This window comes from Heloderma suspectum, chromosome 2 (genome assembly GCF_057233095.1).
Source record: "Heloderma suspectum isolate Gila_16-S chromosome 2, 16-S_ref, whole genome shotgun sequence".
Classification (NCBI taxonomy): Eukaryota; Metazoa; Chordata; class Lepidosauria; order Squamata; family Helodermatidae; genus Heloderma; species Heloderma suspectum.
The window spans coordinates 343,403,353-343,421,178 of NC_139459.1; positions in this window are offsets into that span (position 1 = coordinate 343,403,353).

Consider the following 17,826-nt stretch of genomic DNA (forward strand, 5'->3'; position numbering starts at 1 on the left):
GGGAAAAAGATGGAATAGCTGCACAGGCCCTTTTGATTGATAGCACTAGGACCCTTCCCTCTGGAAGCCCCCTTGGATGGTTTTTGTAATATCTGTATTATTTAGAAAGAGATGAACAGAGCATAGTGGTAGCAACAGCCATTGATCCTGTAGCAAATTCTCCAAAGCAAGAGAACGGACTCCTGCGGCCCCCCCTCCCCCCAAGGGATCCACAAATGCTTGCCATGGTCATCATGGCAACTGCCCCTCCCTACTCTAGTGAGGAAGAGTCTGTAATGAAGAGGCTTTAAAAATATGCTTTAAAGTGTACTATTGATTTGATAATATGCACAAATTCTAAAGGCCTGGAGATGCAGGAAGCTGGGAAAGTGACTCTGAAGGAGAAGCAGGGACATCCAATTCTCTTAACTTCGCTGGGTTGGAGCTCCCAGGGATTCCAGACTCATAACCAGAGGGGATGCCAGGTCGAGCTTATGTTCAGCATGAGCTCTGACTGGAAAACTTGCAGACTAACAACAACAATAAAGAGGGAGGGGAGGGAAATAATCATGCAGTTTAGTGCTGTGTATTTCCCCCATTTCTTTTACTGGGCTCCTAACTCAGATCAGCAGTTTAAAACTTCAGAAGAATCCAGAAAGTTTTTTGAAATTTCTTCTCGAACTCGGAGGTGACCGCCTATCCAATGCAGGGCAGGAGACGCATGGAGGGGATCATCCCCTGCGTGCTTCAGCTGCCTTGCATTTGTGGCTAGATAGATTTCAGCTGTCTAGCTGCAAGAAGGCGGAGCGGGGGAGGCAGCTGCCGGACAACACAGAGGACGTGTCGTACTGGCATTTCTGCCTTCCCTGCCCCGGAAGGCCCCCAGGAATGCTCCGTTTTCACTGCTCCGCATACCTCTTCCGAGCGCGGCATACGGAGCCGTTCTGAGCTGCCTCCGAGGCAGCGCAGGAGGAGGGGAAGGTCGGTTCTCCAGGAATCGACCCCGGAGCGTGGGCTCCGGGGTCGGTCCCAGGAACCAACCTATCCTATGGCCGTCTAGCCGCTGACTAGCGGCCATAGGATTGCTCCCTAAATTACTAGTAAGTTACTAATAAGTTACTCTGGAATAAGTTACTCATAAGTTCCAGTTACTCTGGAATAAGTTGGTATAAGATTGCAGCCTTATACAAGCCTTTTTGAAGCAAATGCTCAGTTGCAGCCTGAGCCTATGCACGCTGACTTGGAAGTGCCACTGAGTTCAATGGCTCTGACTCCCAGGGCTGGCTCCAGGTTTGAGGAGACCCCTGGGCATTTTCCCAGCACTGGGTCCTCCTTCCTTTCTCTCTCCCCTTCCCATTGCTGGCTGGACTGCGGTAGGTCTACCGGGCAGTGCAGGGCGCAGAAGGAGCAGTGATGGGTTGGGGTGGTGATTAGGGATGTCAGAGAATTTCGCAACGAACGGAAACGGGATCGAATTACGACAAATCCGTCCTGCGAAATCCTCCTCGGACCGGAGCAGCCCGGTCTATCCTGACCGGAGCTCCCCCAGACCGGATTTTTTTTTTAATCTCCCGAACGGTGGATTTTATGAAAAAACCAGGAAAAGACATCTGTGAATCGGAAATCGAAGACAAACGCGAACAGCTTACCCGATAATATAAATATGCATTTTCCCTGGGACCACGAGGCTTTCTTTCGCTGGTGCTGAGTTAAGAAGTGCAGTGAGGTCAGGTGAGGTGAGGTGTGGGGAATCCCCGTGAGCCACGATGGGCTTTACCCTTTTTAAATAGGCATTTCCCTGGGACCACGAGGCTTTTTTTTGCTGCTGGGGTGGGCGCTGAGTCGTGAAGTGCACGGAGGTCAGGTGAGGTGAGGTGAGGTGAGGTGACCTGAAGTTACGTGGGGAATCCTCGCGAGCCACAACAGGCTTTACCTTTTTTTAAAATAGGCATTTCCCTGGGACCTCGAGGCTTTTTTCTTTCACTGGGGCTGAGTCGTGAAGTGCACGGAAATCCTCCATCTTTTCTGTTGATCAGGTGAGGTGAGGTCAGTTCTGGTGAGGTCAAGTGACTAAGGTGAAGTCAGGTCAGGTCAGGTCAGGTGACAGGTGAGGTCAGTTTCGGTGGGGTCAAGTGACTAAGGTGAGGTCAGGTGACTAAGGTGAGGTCAGGTGACCGGAAGTTATGTGGGAAATCCCCACGAGCCGTGACGGGCTTTGCCCTTTTTAAATAGGCGTTTCCCTGGGACCTCGAGGCTTTTTTTCGCTGCTGTGGGGGGCTGATTTGCAAAGTGCACAGAGGTCAGGTGAGGTGAGGTGACCGGAACTTACATGGGGGATTCCCGCCATCTGAAAACCCAGAAGCCTTTACAGAGATTTTTCGTAAACTGGGAACTTCTCCATAAAACAGCCATCGGATCCTGAATTACGGACTCAGGCGGCAGGTGCGCGAAGTAGGATTTTCCGCTGGTTTTTACGGAATTATTAACAGAAGTTCCGGGGAGCTGAAAAAAACGGAGGATTCCGGGGGGTGGAACGGACCGCCTCCCCCCCCCCACGGATGCCCCGAAACGGACCCGGGTAGGGAAATTGTACACACCTAGTGGTGACACATTAACCTTAAATTATATTAAGACCCATAATCAACCGTTACTGAAATAACTGAAATAGTGAATCTTTCTTGTCAAAATATTAATAAAGTGATTTTTAAAAGCCAAGTCTCTGAGGTTCTTCCAGGCTACGTTTGTACTACAAAGGCATATTCCAGGACCCCACCCCCGCCTTCTGTTGTTCCTTTTTCTTTTAGTTTTCCATTCACCCCTCTTATTGCTGAGAGTTCTTCCCCCACCCCCTCCAATTCAATTCCCTCTGCTGAGTCAAGAACTCATCCCACTTTGACACCATGTAGAGACTCTGAAAGGCAGACCAGCAGCTGTGTTGAAGTAGAAACCGAAGTGTCTCTCCCCGAGGAGACAGACCCTTCTTTACTGAACTCCACTTCTTCCTATTCTCCCTTTAACCCATGAAGAACCATAACAGTATCATACCACAACAGTGTTCCACGCTGTGGCATTGTATTTCTATTTAAATTAATGTTACCGATTGCCCTTCCCAGACACATGTACAAATGTTTAGAGATACACCCGTTAAGGGACCTTTAAACTAGGGATGTGCACAGACCCCCCGATCCACTTCTGATGTTGCTTCGGATACTCCTTAGTGAACCCTGTCCACCTTGGACTTATTCGGGTGCCCTCCGCTTCGACTCAGATCCAAATCCGAAGCAAGATTCGGCTATCCGGATCATCCACTTTTGGCATTTTCCCAGTAACTTGCATGGGAAAACACAAACGGCCATAACCTTTTCAGTTTTTATGACACAGACATGAAATATGACGACCTCGCAGCCCCCCTGGAGGAGACTCCAACTGCCAAATTTGAGAGTTTGTGGTAGGCAGAGGTGAAATTCGATGTTTTCCACAAAAACTCCCAAAGTAAAGAGCTGCAACTTCTCCCTGTTTCTACAGACGTGTGAAAACTTTGCCCCTCCCAGCCGCCCACCCAGGGCATCCCAGGAACCAAAGTCCAGGCCATTCGGCCCACTGGCTTGTGTGCTAGGCACAGGTGAAATTTGATGTTTTCCAACACACATGATGCTGCTCCTCCAACACACCCTGATCTCCTCCTCTTTGCCCTCTACCACGCTGAGGATGTTAGACACCTCTGACCTAATGTCCATCAGTGGGCTCCCCTCCTCCACTACAGAAGGAGATGCTGCTCCGCCTTGGGCAAGAATGTGACGACTGCACCTGCCCATGCCAGCCTCCTGGAACACTGACCTCCAGGCACTGCAGCTGGCCTCCGCGCTCTGCTGCCCTTCTGCACCGGGACACACTACCTGGACTAGAGTTCAGGCAGCTTGCCTAACAGTGCTGCTGGTGAGAGCAGCACCTCGTCCACCTGTGCCCCTGCCAATACCCCGAAGATGCCTTACATTGCGCTGGATTGCTTTGCCATACAGTGGAGAGTTATTGGAATAAGAAGGCAATTAATATAAATAGTATGTGTTTAGTGCTTTTTCAACACTGCCTTGAAATTCGGACCTGTAGCATTAGTGGAACAACAACCTAGCACACACACACACATACGAACACAGACACATAAGAGCAAAAGAGAAGCAGAACTACCTAAGCAAATAATGGGTTTCTTTAATTTATTGTTTTATATTTCGTGTTCTTTTATGGAAGGCAGGTGAAGTTCAGTGAATACAGGACAACGGCAGGAGGCAATAAGATAAGAGCCAAGAGCAAGCAAACAATATAAATAAAACCCCCTTTTTAATTTCTGTTTTGGGAGGATCAACACAGAAAAGAAAGAGATGGTTCACTTCAGAACGGGGTGTGGGAGTGGGGAGCCAAACACCAATGCATAGGCTGCTATAATGGGCCTTTATTTAAGAATTTTGAAAGAAGGAAAAAATGGAATGGTTGAATATGACTTAAGGGGGGGGGGACATGCCCAGAAGTCAATCTTTGTTTTTAAAAATTGAAATAAGACTGGGTTTTTAAAAATCTAGAAGAGACAGACTTGAAAGACAAAGGTGACAAGGAATGGAATGGAGAAAGCAGAAGTGATGGGTGACCATGAAAAAAAAAACAGCCAGTGAACCTTAAAAAACAAATGCAGCCTTTTCCAGAGTCCACAAGCAACATGAATGGAATGGTTGGGGAGCGGGGGGAGCATAGCAGTAACGAGCAAAGAAAAGCTATGTTTGTTCGAAAGAATATTGAAAAGAGAGATGAATTATAATACACAGAACAAAGGAGTAATGGCGATTGAGAACAAAGAAATAGAAAGAGGAACTGCAAGCAATGCACGTGCACTCACACACACCAGATCATCTAACCATACACCAACCCTCTCCCAAAGACACAGCTAGCGCAATAACGCTGCCTTTCGCCGAAGTATAGACCTCCCTCCTCCACCACTCCCTCTGATTGGAGACTGCTGGCATCGGTTCTGGCTGAGAGTTCCTATTCCCCAAAGCATACTCCTTCCTCCTCCTGTGCTCGCCTCCCCCCTCCCCCTCCTCCTCCTGCCCCTCTGCATGAGCTTTCAGAAGTTGATACATTTTGGAGACAGCCTGTCTGGACTGCTCAGGCATTAAGTAAAGCTCTGAATATATGAGGCAGAGGAGGTGCTTCGCCTTGGGCCACCTCGGTTCTGCGCTGCTGTGCTTTGTATCATGAGGAGGATGGTCCGAATCAGCCTGCTTTGCCTCGTTATTCGGGCTTCATAACGAGGCGGTGCACAGCCCTACTTTGAACCTTTGTTGTAGTGCATCTTGGCAGACATGGCCTAATGATACACACACACACACACACACACACACATCTTCTTTGAAAACACAGGACATTTTTATTACACACAATAACAAACATACATCACAATTACTTTAGGGAATTAGCTGGTTGGTAACAGGCATATGAACTCAGAATGGACTCAGTTTCCAAATAAACCAATGCATAGTATGCACACGAGACAGAACATAACCTGGATACTGCGGCATTCATGCACAGAGTTTGAACTGTGGGGAGAAATTAGCTCAGAGGTCCCTTTGGAGTCCAAGCCAAGGCCTGCTGTACACAGACGTCTAGGAGATGTGTAATGAGTCTGGGTTGGAATGGGCTTGATTAAGGGGTCTAAGGGAGTTGGGAAAGCTGAGGCGAAGCCATTTGGGACCCTAAGACTACCGGGGCGGGGGGAAGAGAAAGGGACTTGGCCAAGTGAGATTGCAAGGGCTTTGGGATGTAATATTGGAAGTACAAAGAAGTATTTCTTCAAATACTACATGATTAGTGGGGGTGTTTCCACCAGTGATTTACTCCGAGCCGGCTGCATGTTGAGGTCATTAGGGATACACGATGTCATGGCCATCCACCAGCCACCCCAGAGCTTATCAGGGAAAAACCGGATTTCCTGAGGCTGCTTAAAGTCCGATTCTTTTCCTTAGGTCGGGTTCTCCCTGGTAGAGTTACTGTGTGCCCCAACCCCCTCATTTAGCTTGGGTATGCTAGCCCTGCCCAGGGGTGTGCCTTTCACCATGACCCCAGTCAAGGGTTGTGTCCTCCCACTGTGCTGAATGAGGCCTGCGAATGCCCACAGAAATAACAGAGAAGCCCCTCGACTGACATGGCACATTTTGAAGCCCAGTTCCTTATGTGTGATTAAGCACCATCTCGAGGTCCAGTGCATTGCCTTACGGAAGTAACTACGTCACCGCTTCCTTTTAGAGATGCACCATCTCGAGGTCCAGTGCACTGCCTGACAGAAGTAACTACGTCACCGCTTCCTTATAGAGATGCTGTGCATTAAAAAGGGGGCTGGTGTCCTGCTCTTTCCCACAACAAACCCATTAGTGTCTCCTCAGAAGTAACTACCATTGTGCTGAATGGGGCTTGCCTTTGAATTCCCACATCAGAACTGACAGAGATTCCCCCTCAATTGAAATGGCACATTTTAAAGCCGAATTCATTAAGTGCGATCTCAAGGCTCCAGTTCATTGCCTTAGGAAGTATGTACTTCACAGCTTCCTTATAGATATCCTGCAGGTTACAATGGGGGCTGGTTTCTGTCTTTGTTTTCTCCCCCCCCCGCCGCCTTTCCCAGCACAAGCATATGTGTGTCTACTCAGAAGTAACTCCCATTGTGCTCAATGAGGCTTGCTCCTGAAATGCAGGTGCATCTGGAGTTTCAGGGGAAAGGAGAAAGTGCGGGGGAGCCTCTGTTATTGGTTGAGCAGCCCCTGCCAGTCAGATGATGTTCACTCCAACCCCACCAGGAAGTATGTTCTGTGAAGCGATTTTTACTGCTTCAGAGAATCTGCTCATGGAACCCTGCTCACAGCAAAGCTGATTCCTTTTTAAAAATCTGGTACTCCTCCATTAGCTTCTCCTTCCATTGTCATGGAAACACAGCCTAGGTTACGGAATTCAGTGCCACAATATGTTGTGATGGCTGCTAACTTTGATTAAAAAAAAATAGATGCTTCCATGGAGGATATTTACTACCGGGGGAGCGGGGGCAAGGTACATGTGAAATGTTCTACTTCAGGTGCCAAAAGAGATTGGCTGGTCTCGGGTTTGTGGTGGAAGGGGGCCATGAACCAGACTGATGCCATCTTGTGTCTTGGCCTCCATTTTGTGAGCCTGTACTCTCTGACGTGTATTCTGGTAAAAGCTGTGCTGGGGAGCCTTGCTTAGAAACTTGCCCATGTTCATAACAGGATGCTTTAGCTTTCACCTCATGTTTGTGGTTAAGCCATATCCTGTGCAACTGGAAAGTACCTTTTGTTGATTCTCCTAGCGTTACATTGCATTGCCTAAAGCTCACAGGAAGATGGGAGGGGGGAGCGATGGAAAGAGCAGCCTGTGATGAATGTCAGGTATAAGAATGCAGAACACCATGTGATGGGGTTCTCTCTCATGTCTGCGTGTATTGAGAGAGATTCGCTGCAGCTAATTCTGTGGAACTCCCTCCCTAGGGAACATCGCCATGCCCCCTCTTTAATGAGCTTCCGCCGCGCATTAAAAACGTGGTTGTTCAGGCAGGCATTTGGGGTGGGTTAGGGTATTTTTAGAAATATGGTGTTTTTATTGTAGAATTTTATTGTTTTAAACTGTTCTGTGATGTATTTTGTTCATCGCCCAGAGTGGCTGGGTGACCGGCCAGGTGGGCGATTAATAAATTTAATAAATAATCTGTTTTTCCTGACCGTTCTAAAATAAAGAGGCTTCTGCAAGTGTGGACTGGCCTGTGTGGTAAGAATTCTTCAATTCCCACTACGACTCAACCACAACATTTGGTGCATTGGCCAGGAATTGGCAGTTGGGATTCGCCGCCCAGGGGGGCCCATTTGATAAAGTCCCATAAGGACTCCTAGACCCCCTTGGGAAGAATGGTGGGGCCCACGCCCGATTCTCTTGAGTAGTAGTCAGTACACCCGGGAAGGAAAACAGAGAAAGTGAGACCCCAGCGAAGGTCCACTTGTATTGGTTGGGTGGGACTCAGCCGGACTGTGTAGGACACGGTCTTAGAAAGACCATCCGGATGGCAGCTAAGGTAGGTTCCACAGAACAAAACTTCCCCAGGTTGGGTGGGACTCAACCACGGCCAGGTAGGACTTGGTCAGTAGAAAAATAGTGGGAAGAAATGCAGTGAGGTTGAGTGGGACTCAACCTGTCTGTTTTATTTGTTCTATGTTCCCCGTTGGTGCAGCTGCCCCATGAAAGCCACTAGACCTCACGGTCCATGAGTTGTAGTGAACACAAGAGCGCTGATGGGGGAGGTGTTGTCTGCTTCTGCTTTGTGTCAGGATTAGGGAAATGGATTCAAGTCAAAGCAAAAGGATTCCCCTACCCCCATTAGGGTCTCCAGCCAGGTACAGATTCGACAGCTATGGTCCTCGGATCTGCAAATGGTTAAATAAGTGGCACTTTGACTCCAGTGACATCCCCCAAGTTATAGTTTCCAACTGAAGGGTCGTTCAGATTAGATGGAATTGTCCATCTGAGAGGTGCCCTAGAACAACTGGGCTCAAAGATCGCCCAGAACCAGTGTGACGCATATTTTGACTAGTATGCAGAAGCGACCAAGCGACCTGCTGATTCGAAGGTGAAAGCCCTTCAGGATGCTAACAGCAGATTCGAAGGAAAGTTAGCCAACATCCAGGCTGACTCAGTGGCATCGCCTGCCCTGGAAGAAAAATGTGAAAAGAACAGATGTGGAGCTGAGTCAGAAGCAGGAGGGGATGAATTAGAGTTGTTGCTAAACCACAGGTCGCCTCCCCATCGCCCACCGGCTCCCCGGAAAGGAGCATCAGGAGGCTCGGCCTGTAGTGAACTCGGCACCCAGTTAAAACTTCCCCCACGTCAAGAAACAACCACCACCTAGACAAGGGACAGTTGTAGAACCATCTGCCAACACCCCAGTTTCACTTGATAGAGAGACCCAAGGGCTGAATGACAGCGGGTCATACGAGGACCTGCTGAATATTTCTGCTCCTCTCCAACCTCTCCAGTGCCCCGTGTGGCAATTGCCGCTGGAGATGGACAGAATACCATGGACAAACATGAGCCATGGACCCCCTCAGATCTCAAAAACACTTGGCTGGTCAATTTCCAGACCCCAGAAAAGACCCCCCAAAGTCTTGTGAAGAGCTCTTAGCCGTAATTGGCTGTCACAATCCAAACTGGGCCAATATAAATCAACTCATGAGGTTGGTCCTGAAGAAAACTGATTGGACCACTTTTGAAAAGAAATCACGCTGGCCAGTCACACAGCCAGCTAGTCAAAATGACACCAACACTCACTTAGACCAGTAGGAAGCACTGAAGACATTTTCCCCTCCAACTTCAACTGGGACCACATTCATTCTGTTAAAAGGAAACCAGGGGAAACTGCCAATAATTTACCAACCAGAGTAGCGGAAGCCTAGAGAGACACTCGGGCATCCAGAATCCTAGGAAAACAGCAGGTAGAGTGAGTGTCCGGTCTTCCGCCACCAGTGCAAAAGACCTTGAAACAAGTAGCAATAAGATGGTGAAGAAAGAAGTTAAATGAGATCCCTGAGATAGTACAACCCTGCCTAGACTTACACGAAGAGAAAAAAGAGGGCTTAGAAGGACAACTCCTAATCTGTTTTTCCTGACTGTTCTGAAATAAAGAGGCTTTTGCAAATGTGGACTGGCCTGTGTGGTAAGAATTCTTTAATTCCCACCACGGCTCAGCCACGACAGGCTTAAGCACCTTAGTTAAGGGTGAGGGGGCACCATTTGCTGCTCCGCCACATACAGCGAAAGGTCTTTGGCTGTCCCTAGTTATGCAGCCAAGTGATGCCTTGCCAGGGGGAAGGCCAGGAGCAACTGCGCGTGGAGCTCTGGGATCTTACAGGGTTTAAACCAGGGGTGGGTAACACCTCACTGAACTTTTTGTGCTTCCCCTGCCACTGGGAGAAGTGAGTGGGGAGGGGGAAAGCAGTCACAAGAGTTCTCACAAAAGCAGTTTGTGTGCAACTTTGGGCAGTGGGCCAAGGCTAGTCCTTGTGCACAGTCACTGTGGCAAAAGGTGAGGGCGGGGCATGGTTACCTCTCCCACATACGCACCCCCCCCCCCGTTACTAGCCCCTTGTGAACAACCTGCTTCTTCCAGCTTCCTCTCAGGGAAGAGGGTGAGGATTCACAACTATGGCAAAGGACTCTCTTTTTAACCACATGTGTATCGGCCATCTCTTCTGGAAGAATTGACTGATCACAGTAGGCATGAAGAGGAAGCAAGGAGAAGGAGGCCCAGCTATGATCCTTCTCCTGGACAACCAGGGCGAGGCTGCAGTAAAGGGGCTTGGCTTCCAACCAACAGCCAGTTCAAAACTAAACCAAATCGCTAAACACACTCACACAGGCACATGATAGAAAAGTGGGTACAGCCGTGGGGGCCATGATTTGTAGAGGAAGGACGTCTAGGAAATAGGACAGAGCTTGAAAGATACCTTTCCTGAGATCTCATGAAATCCTTCCTGGAGATGGTGCTGGATGCAAGTCCTGAGGTTTTCGTCAAGGAAGACTCAGAAAAGGCTGTAGGCAAGTGTAGGGACCTAGGTGGCCAGAACACAGGCTCCGGGGGAAGCGGTCTGATGTGTCTCCAAGGTTCTGTGACTTAAAAGTGATTTCAGCAGAGGAGCGAGAGCCAAAAGTGCTTTTTCAAGGCCAAGAAGCACTCCAGTCGACAAGAGGGGTGAGTAAAAGTAAAAGAAAAAAGAAACAACAGATGGAAAATGCATCTGTCCAGACTGTGTCTGTACTATGCCTGCCCACACTTGGAGATCAGAAACAGAGGCCCTTCTCATTTTCCCATCTGTGAGAGCAGTCAGATGAGTGGCCACACGTGAGAGCGCCTTCTCTGCAGTGGCCCCACACCTTTGGAACAAGCTGCCACCAGAGGACTGCCGTACTCTGTCATTGCAAACTTTTAAGAAGGCCTTGAAAATATATTGTTTTACCTCGGCCTTGTACTGATATGACTGCTATTGTTGCTGTTACCGCTGTTAACATCATTGCTGGTTTTATGGTCGGCTTTTATTGTTGTTATGTTTTTATCATTTTTAATATTTTAACTGATTTTATGTATTTTATTGCTGTGAGCCACCTTGGGAGGGCTTCTGCCCTGAAAGGCAGCCAATCAATCAATCCATCAATCAATCAAATGCACTACAGAGGAATTTTCCAGGACCTCTCCTTCTGTTGCTCCTTCTTCTTTTAGTTTTCCCCTCACCCCTCGTCATCTGGAGTTCTTCCCATCTGAGAGGGGAGCAGAGGCAAAAGGGGGGGCATCTCCTGCCTGCTTGCTCAACCTCCTATCTGAATTTTTGGGAAGGAGGGGGATGGCGCTTGGTCTCCAACCCTTTATTTTTGTGTGTTGGGCGGTGTGGTGCTCATCTTCTGTACCCTTCTGTTTGCTTGTCGGTGGTGGGTGGGTGAAGCAATGGAATTTCCAGCCTGTTTGCTGATCTGCCCGCGTTGCTTTACCTCCAGGCTTTTGTGTTCGGAGTGGTGGTGATGCAGGGGCATTTCCCATTCTCCCCATGGCCACCTGCTTTGTGTTTGCTGTGGCATTCTGGATGTTGTTTGGTGCATGTGGGGGACACGTGCAAAGTTAAGGATTTTGCCGCATGCTTGCTCACAAGCCTGTGCTATTTTTGTTCATTGTGCGCGCTAGATTCCCAGGCTCGCTGGCTGCCCCACCCAGCCCCGTTTGTTTGGGGGCTTTTTTGCTGTGAGCAGCAGCAGAGGCCTTTTATGGGGAAGGTGGGGAGCCTTTCCCTGCTTGCTTGCCCACCTGACTCCGTTCTGACCTGACACCCATCCCCTTGGTGGCCATTTTGTGAGTAGCCATGCCCCCACTATGGCCGCCATTTTGTCACTAGTGCCCATGGCACTTTGTTAGGATTCCAAATGCGCCCACTTGAAATGGATTTCAGCAACACCCATATTACTGACCTAGATATTACGGTTGCAAAGAGAGCAGGAAAATTACGAACAGTAACATGCAAGAAACGCACAGAATGCAACACCTACTTACATTTTCAGAGTTCGCACCCTAGGCACATGAAGGAAAACATTCTTGTAAGCCAGTTCTTGCGAATACGCAGAAATTGTGCAGAGATAAAAGAAAGAGAAGCTCAACACTAAAGAGGGATTTTAAAAGCAGAGGTTACCCAGTTGAAGTCATTCACAAAGCACATGGGAGAGCGCTGTCTGCTACACGCAGTGAGATTTTGAGACCCAAGGGTAAACAAGAAGGAACACAACAGAAAGATGAGAGTTGACAAGTATGTCGTTTGACCTATAATAAAGCTAGGAAGCATTTTGAAGAATTTCATATTTTGGGAGGCATATTGTCATGGCTGTAGTGGACATTCAGTTTTGGCCAAAGAGACTCCATTTTAAGTTAGCAGCCATAATGCGATATAGAGAAAGTCAGTAAGACAGAACGCTTATGAAAGGCTTTGCTTAGTGCGGCAGTGAAGAATAACAGGATGCAGTTTGTGGGTTTCTGTAGCTTCCTATGGAGCTTGCAGTTAAGCTAGTGTTTTCCTGTCATCTGTCATAACCTTATGAATTTACGTCTAGGTTTAAGCGAAAAGGTGTAACGCATGGATTACCTTATATGAGAAACCACAGTGATGAATAGCAAATACAGGAGGAGGGAGCACAGAGGAATGTGGCTTAGCATAAGTTGTTTATCACCTTCTATAGCAGAGGGTTGGAAATTTAGTTTGGTGTCACTCAGGTGTGTGAGTTGAACCATCACGGTGATTCAGTACTCCATCCTGAATAAAGCTTTTTGCGAGTGCAGACCGTGCTAGTGTGGTCCTTGAAAGTCCAGCTAAGGCGCTGACCATGACAATATCCATTTTTCAAAGGAAACCAGTCTTTGCCTATAAAGAACTGATAATATCCAGGGCATACTGGTGCATAGTGACACCACTTTGAGAGATAGAAAGGGAGCAGTATGTAGACCCTTATTAGGCACTACTCCACCCAAAGGCCACCACCTCTGTGGGCACTGTATGTACTGCAAATACACAGGGGGCATCTCTACACCAGCCTCAAATCCTGCATTTAAAACGGGGCTTTCTGCTTCCGTTTTAAATGCAGGATCTCCACTGACTCCCTGTACAAGCGCTTCCTTTCCCCCCTTCCCTTTCCTCCTCCTTCTCCCCGTATCTGAGTCTTCGATTATCTGTCATTGATCTCACTCCTCTTGCCACTTTTCTTCTTTTCACGAAGGAAACTGAAGCGGAACACAAGCGGGGTAATTTGATAGCTCATTATCTGCGATCTACTTAAAAATGGAACAAAGGGTATTTAGCGCAGGAGACGCCCTGGAGGGTCACGACGTCGTGTAAAGAGCCCGCAAACTTCCATGAAGGAGCAATCTCAATTGCAGGATACAAGCTTCGTGTGAAGGAGCCCATCTGGTCCTTGATGGATTCTAACAGCCAGCGGGAATATTCCTTGTGACGTTTTACCAGCTGTGCCAGCCGGAGTGTGGTTTATATTGTCAGATGTCCATGAAATCTAATGTATGGAGGAATGACGACCCGTAAGCCGAAGATAAGAATTGGAGAGCATTTTAATAATATGAAGCAGAAAAGGGAAGCTGAACCCTTAGTCAAGCAGGCAGCCTAAGACAGGAGGACAGAAGGCAGATCTCCAGATACTTTGGGCTTCAGCCCTCAGAAGCCCCTGCCAGAATGGTCAATAGTCAGGAATGCTGGGAGTTGAAGTCCAAAACATCTGGAGGTCTAGTTTCTACCCTTCCCGTCCCTAAGATATTGGCCAGACCATGGAATTGCTTACATACCAACCAAATTGACAGAACTGCAAAATATTGAAGAACTTAGATATCTGATTTAATGCCTGCTTACTTGGGAGTAAGCTCTATTGAACACAGTGGGACTTGCTTCCAAGTAGGCATGCACAAGAGAAAGAGAGAGAGAGAGAGTGAAAGAAAGAAAGACAGACAGACAGCCATTTGATTCCTCTACCCCCTCTTTGCCTTGTAGTTCAGATCTGCCAGGTAAGGAAAGGTATCCTGTCACTCTGTGTAAAGACCGATAATCTCTGGATGTCACATGTTAGATCAGAATTACCTCCTTCTTGCAGATCCATTTAAATTGATCAGTGCACATTTCAGGAAAAAAATCATCAACTTTAAGAGCCCTACATCTCTTTCCTGCTGGCAAGGTAGGTACAATGAACCTGTACAAAGAAAAGAGAACATCTCTTAGGTGTCATTTTTCCACCAGGGGTGGGCGGATGTCAGTCTTATCTAGTCCTCTTTTATTTTTACTAGCATCCTCCATGGCACCTGATGGCAGCAGGCTAGCTTAGGGGCCATGATGAAATCAGTTGGGGGATAGGGTTCAGCACTTTGAATAGCTCCTTTAGAGTTCTGGCTCGTTCTGACTAAAGCCCAGGGTGAATTCACTACCCCACTGAAATAGGAGCCGCCAGCCTCCACTGGTGGCTTCAGCGCAGCAAATTTCCATTCCCTCGTGGTAATGTCGAGCTCACCTGTTCACATCACTCCTCTAACCACAGACATATGGAACCAGTTTGCCTGGCACGCTGGGCTCACTGTGGGTTATTTAACCCCTGATGAGCCGCAGTGCATGCTGGGCACCATTTTGAATATGCAGTCCCAGCATATGCCAACCCATCTGTCAGGGGCTATTCATGGGTTAAACAACCCTTGCATAACCCTTAGTTTGTTGTAGGGTTATGCAAAGGCTCTTTAACCCTCAAATTAAGCAGGGGGTTGAGCAGGGGGTTGGACTCGATGGCCTTGTAGGCCCCTTCCAACCCTACTATTCTATGATTCTATGAAATAACCCCGATGGCTGGGTTCACGTGACACACTGCAACTCTCTCAGGGTTGCATATTCAAAATGGTGCCTGGCACACACTGTAGCTCATCGGGGGTTAAATAACCCACAGTGGGCCCAGCAAGTCACCTGAAGCAGGCCATTTTCGTTGCCAGTGGCACTCTCAAGATTATGCTGCACTGGTGGGAAATCTGCCTATTTTGTTAAGGAAGATTTATTTGATGAACTGGGGTAGATATTACAGCAAGGGAATTGGAAATTAGCACATGGAAGGAACTGCTATTTGGTTAACGGAACATGTAACCTAGTCCTCAGTCTGGATGCAAACACAAACTGCGAACATCTCCTTATGGAGGCTTGGCTCACACTGTGGAACCCTTCACAAACTGAATGCAGGTATATCAGGACATCATGACTGCATCATCAGGCAATGAATATATGAAACAGCCAGGCAGTCATCACAGAGAAAAGCCTAGCATCAGCTTTTGTGTCACCAATTTCCCAAATGCAACACTTCCTACAGAGACAGGTGATATCTGTCTGAGTTAGTCAGGACTCACGCTGAAAGCAGGTATCCCGCAAAATTCTGCCCTAATGGGCATTCACACGCTTGCTGAGGTGCGAGCATTTTTGGAATGAAACTGGCAACGCATAATCCACTCATGCAAGAGAAAAATGGGCATTCCTGTACCAATTGTCACTCAACCTGATCAGCAGTTATCTGCCCAGAGAACGTTTGTCATTGGGCAAACTAAAAAGATGACAAATAAATACTGAACTGGAGAATTCATGGTTGAATCCATCATGTAGTAAGTTTTGCCTTCCCCACTAGCCGGGGGACCAGCCCTACCATTAGGCAAAGTGAGATGGCCACCTCAGGCAGCAATCTTCAGGTGTTATGAAAAGGCAGCAAATGGACAGTTATTCAATTTGTTGTTCTTGTATTTTTACTGCCATGGCTGGGGAGAGGGGCTTGTGGGATTTTCTGCCTCGCGCACCAAAGTAACTTGGCTGGCTTTGGGGGCTATGGCTTGCGTGGGAGCCATTCATTGCTCCACCTCAGGCAGCAGAATGTCTCGGACTAGCCCTGCGTGACTACCTGCCACCAAAAAGGCAGGGAAACTCTCTGCTAGACTCATGCAGTGAGTTCTATTGGATGTCATGGCGGGGGCGGGGGAGGTCACCCTGGGGTATTGATCCACCCCCATTGTAAATGTGGCATTGTATCTATATGCGTGCAGCTGTATATGCATGCATGCATGAATCAGCCCGTGCTCTGAACATCAAACCCAGGAGTTGTGAAAGCATTCATAATTCCAACTATTCTAGTATGGGTTATAATTCACTTTGTTAAACTTAATGTTGCAGTTTAATGTTATTAAAAGTATTCAGGCACATATAAGAGAGAACACAGAAACATACTCACAAGGTTTGATCTAATAATGAACCATCTACCCAGGTCCAGTTCTCTGGTGGGGAGGTAAAGTTAAGCCCAACCCAAAAAGCAGTATGTCCCTCAAATGCTATTCTGTATGAATTCCTGCCGGTATAGAAGGGAGCGGTAATTCTTGCTGCTTTACAAACTAAGAAATGTAAACTTTCCCCAGAGTCTCTGCCCCTTAACATTAATCCTGTGCATATTCTGCAACCCCCAACAGCCCAAACCTACCCTCAGAGTAGACTGGTTATTGTTGTTGGGAAACACAGTCACCCTGATCCAGCCAGGGGCCATAGCTATATGTAAGCTTGATCGGGAACCACCTGTGCAAACAGGAGATGCTCAGCTCCTTCCCCTTCCCACTCCAAGGACTGGAGCAGCACACGCAAAACTCCGTTCTGAAAAGCTGGAATCCTGCCAGTGATCTGTTCAGGAGATGGAGATGAGGGAGGACTGAGTCCACTGTCAAGCCCCTCACCCCCAGTAACTCTTGCCTAGTAAACGTCCTTGGTTTACTAAATTTCCACCCTTAACACTGAGGCTGAAATTTAAAAACAAATGTTCAGGTTGTAATCTGAGCCACGACAGGCACTTTGCAACTACACCACCTGCTTTACCCTCCTCTGCTGGTTTCCAAGCCATATTGATCTGGTTCGCATGGCACGACAACCCATGGGCTAAAGAACCCATGGGCTGACATGGACGAGTGGAAGAGAGCGGATGCACTGTCTCCTGCACGCCCACCACTCCTGCTTTTATTTAGCAAGCCACAATCGTCTCCTTTGTAGGTCGCTTAGTGTGTCATCCAGACCTGGAGTGCTGGCTTGCTTAGGGGCTAAATAACCCAGCTGTTAACCATGGTTGGTTGCTGGGTTAACCTCTGGTTTGCTTAGCTCCTAAACAACCCAGGGCTCCGGGTTCGGATGAGATGACAAGCAAGCTATGAACCAGCCAACCGTGGGTTGCGAAGTAAAAGCAGAAGTGGTGGGCATGCTGCAGGCAGTGCATCCACTCTCTCCTGCTTGTCCCCGAGAGCTCTGTCTCTCCTTCTTCTTCTTTTTCTCTCTGTTCTGTACAAGCTCATCAACCTTTGGCTCCATTGCTCTTACTCTCATAAGAACATAGGAACCTGCCTTATAGGGCTTTTCATATTCCTTGGCAAACCTAGAAAGCATAGTAAGAAGCAGAGACATCACCTTGCCGACAAAGGTCCGCATAATCAAAGCTATGGTTTTCCCACTAGTAATGTATGGCTGTGAGAGCTGGACTATAAGGAAGGCTGAGTGCCGAAGAATTGATGCTTTCAAACTGTGGTGCTGGAGAAGACTCTTACGAGTCCCCTGGACTGCAAGGAGGTCAAATCAGTCCATCCTAAAGGAAATCAGCGCTGAGTGCTCACTGGAAGGACAGATCCTGAAGCTGAAGCTCAAATATTTTGGCCACCGAATGCGAAGAGAAAACTCA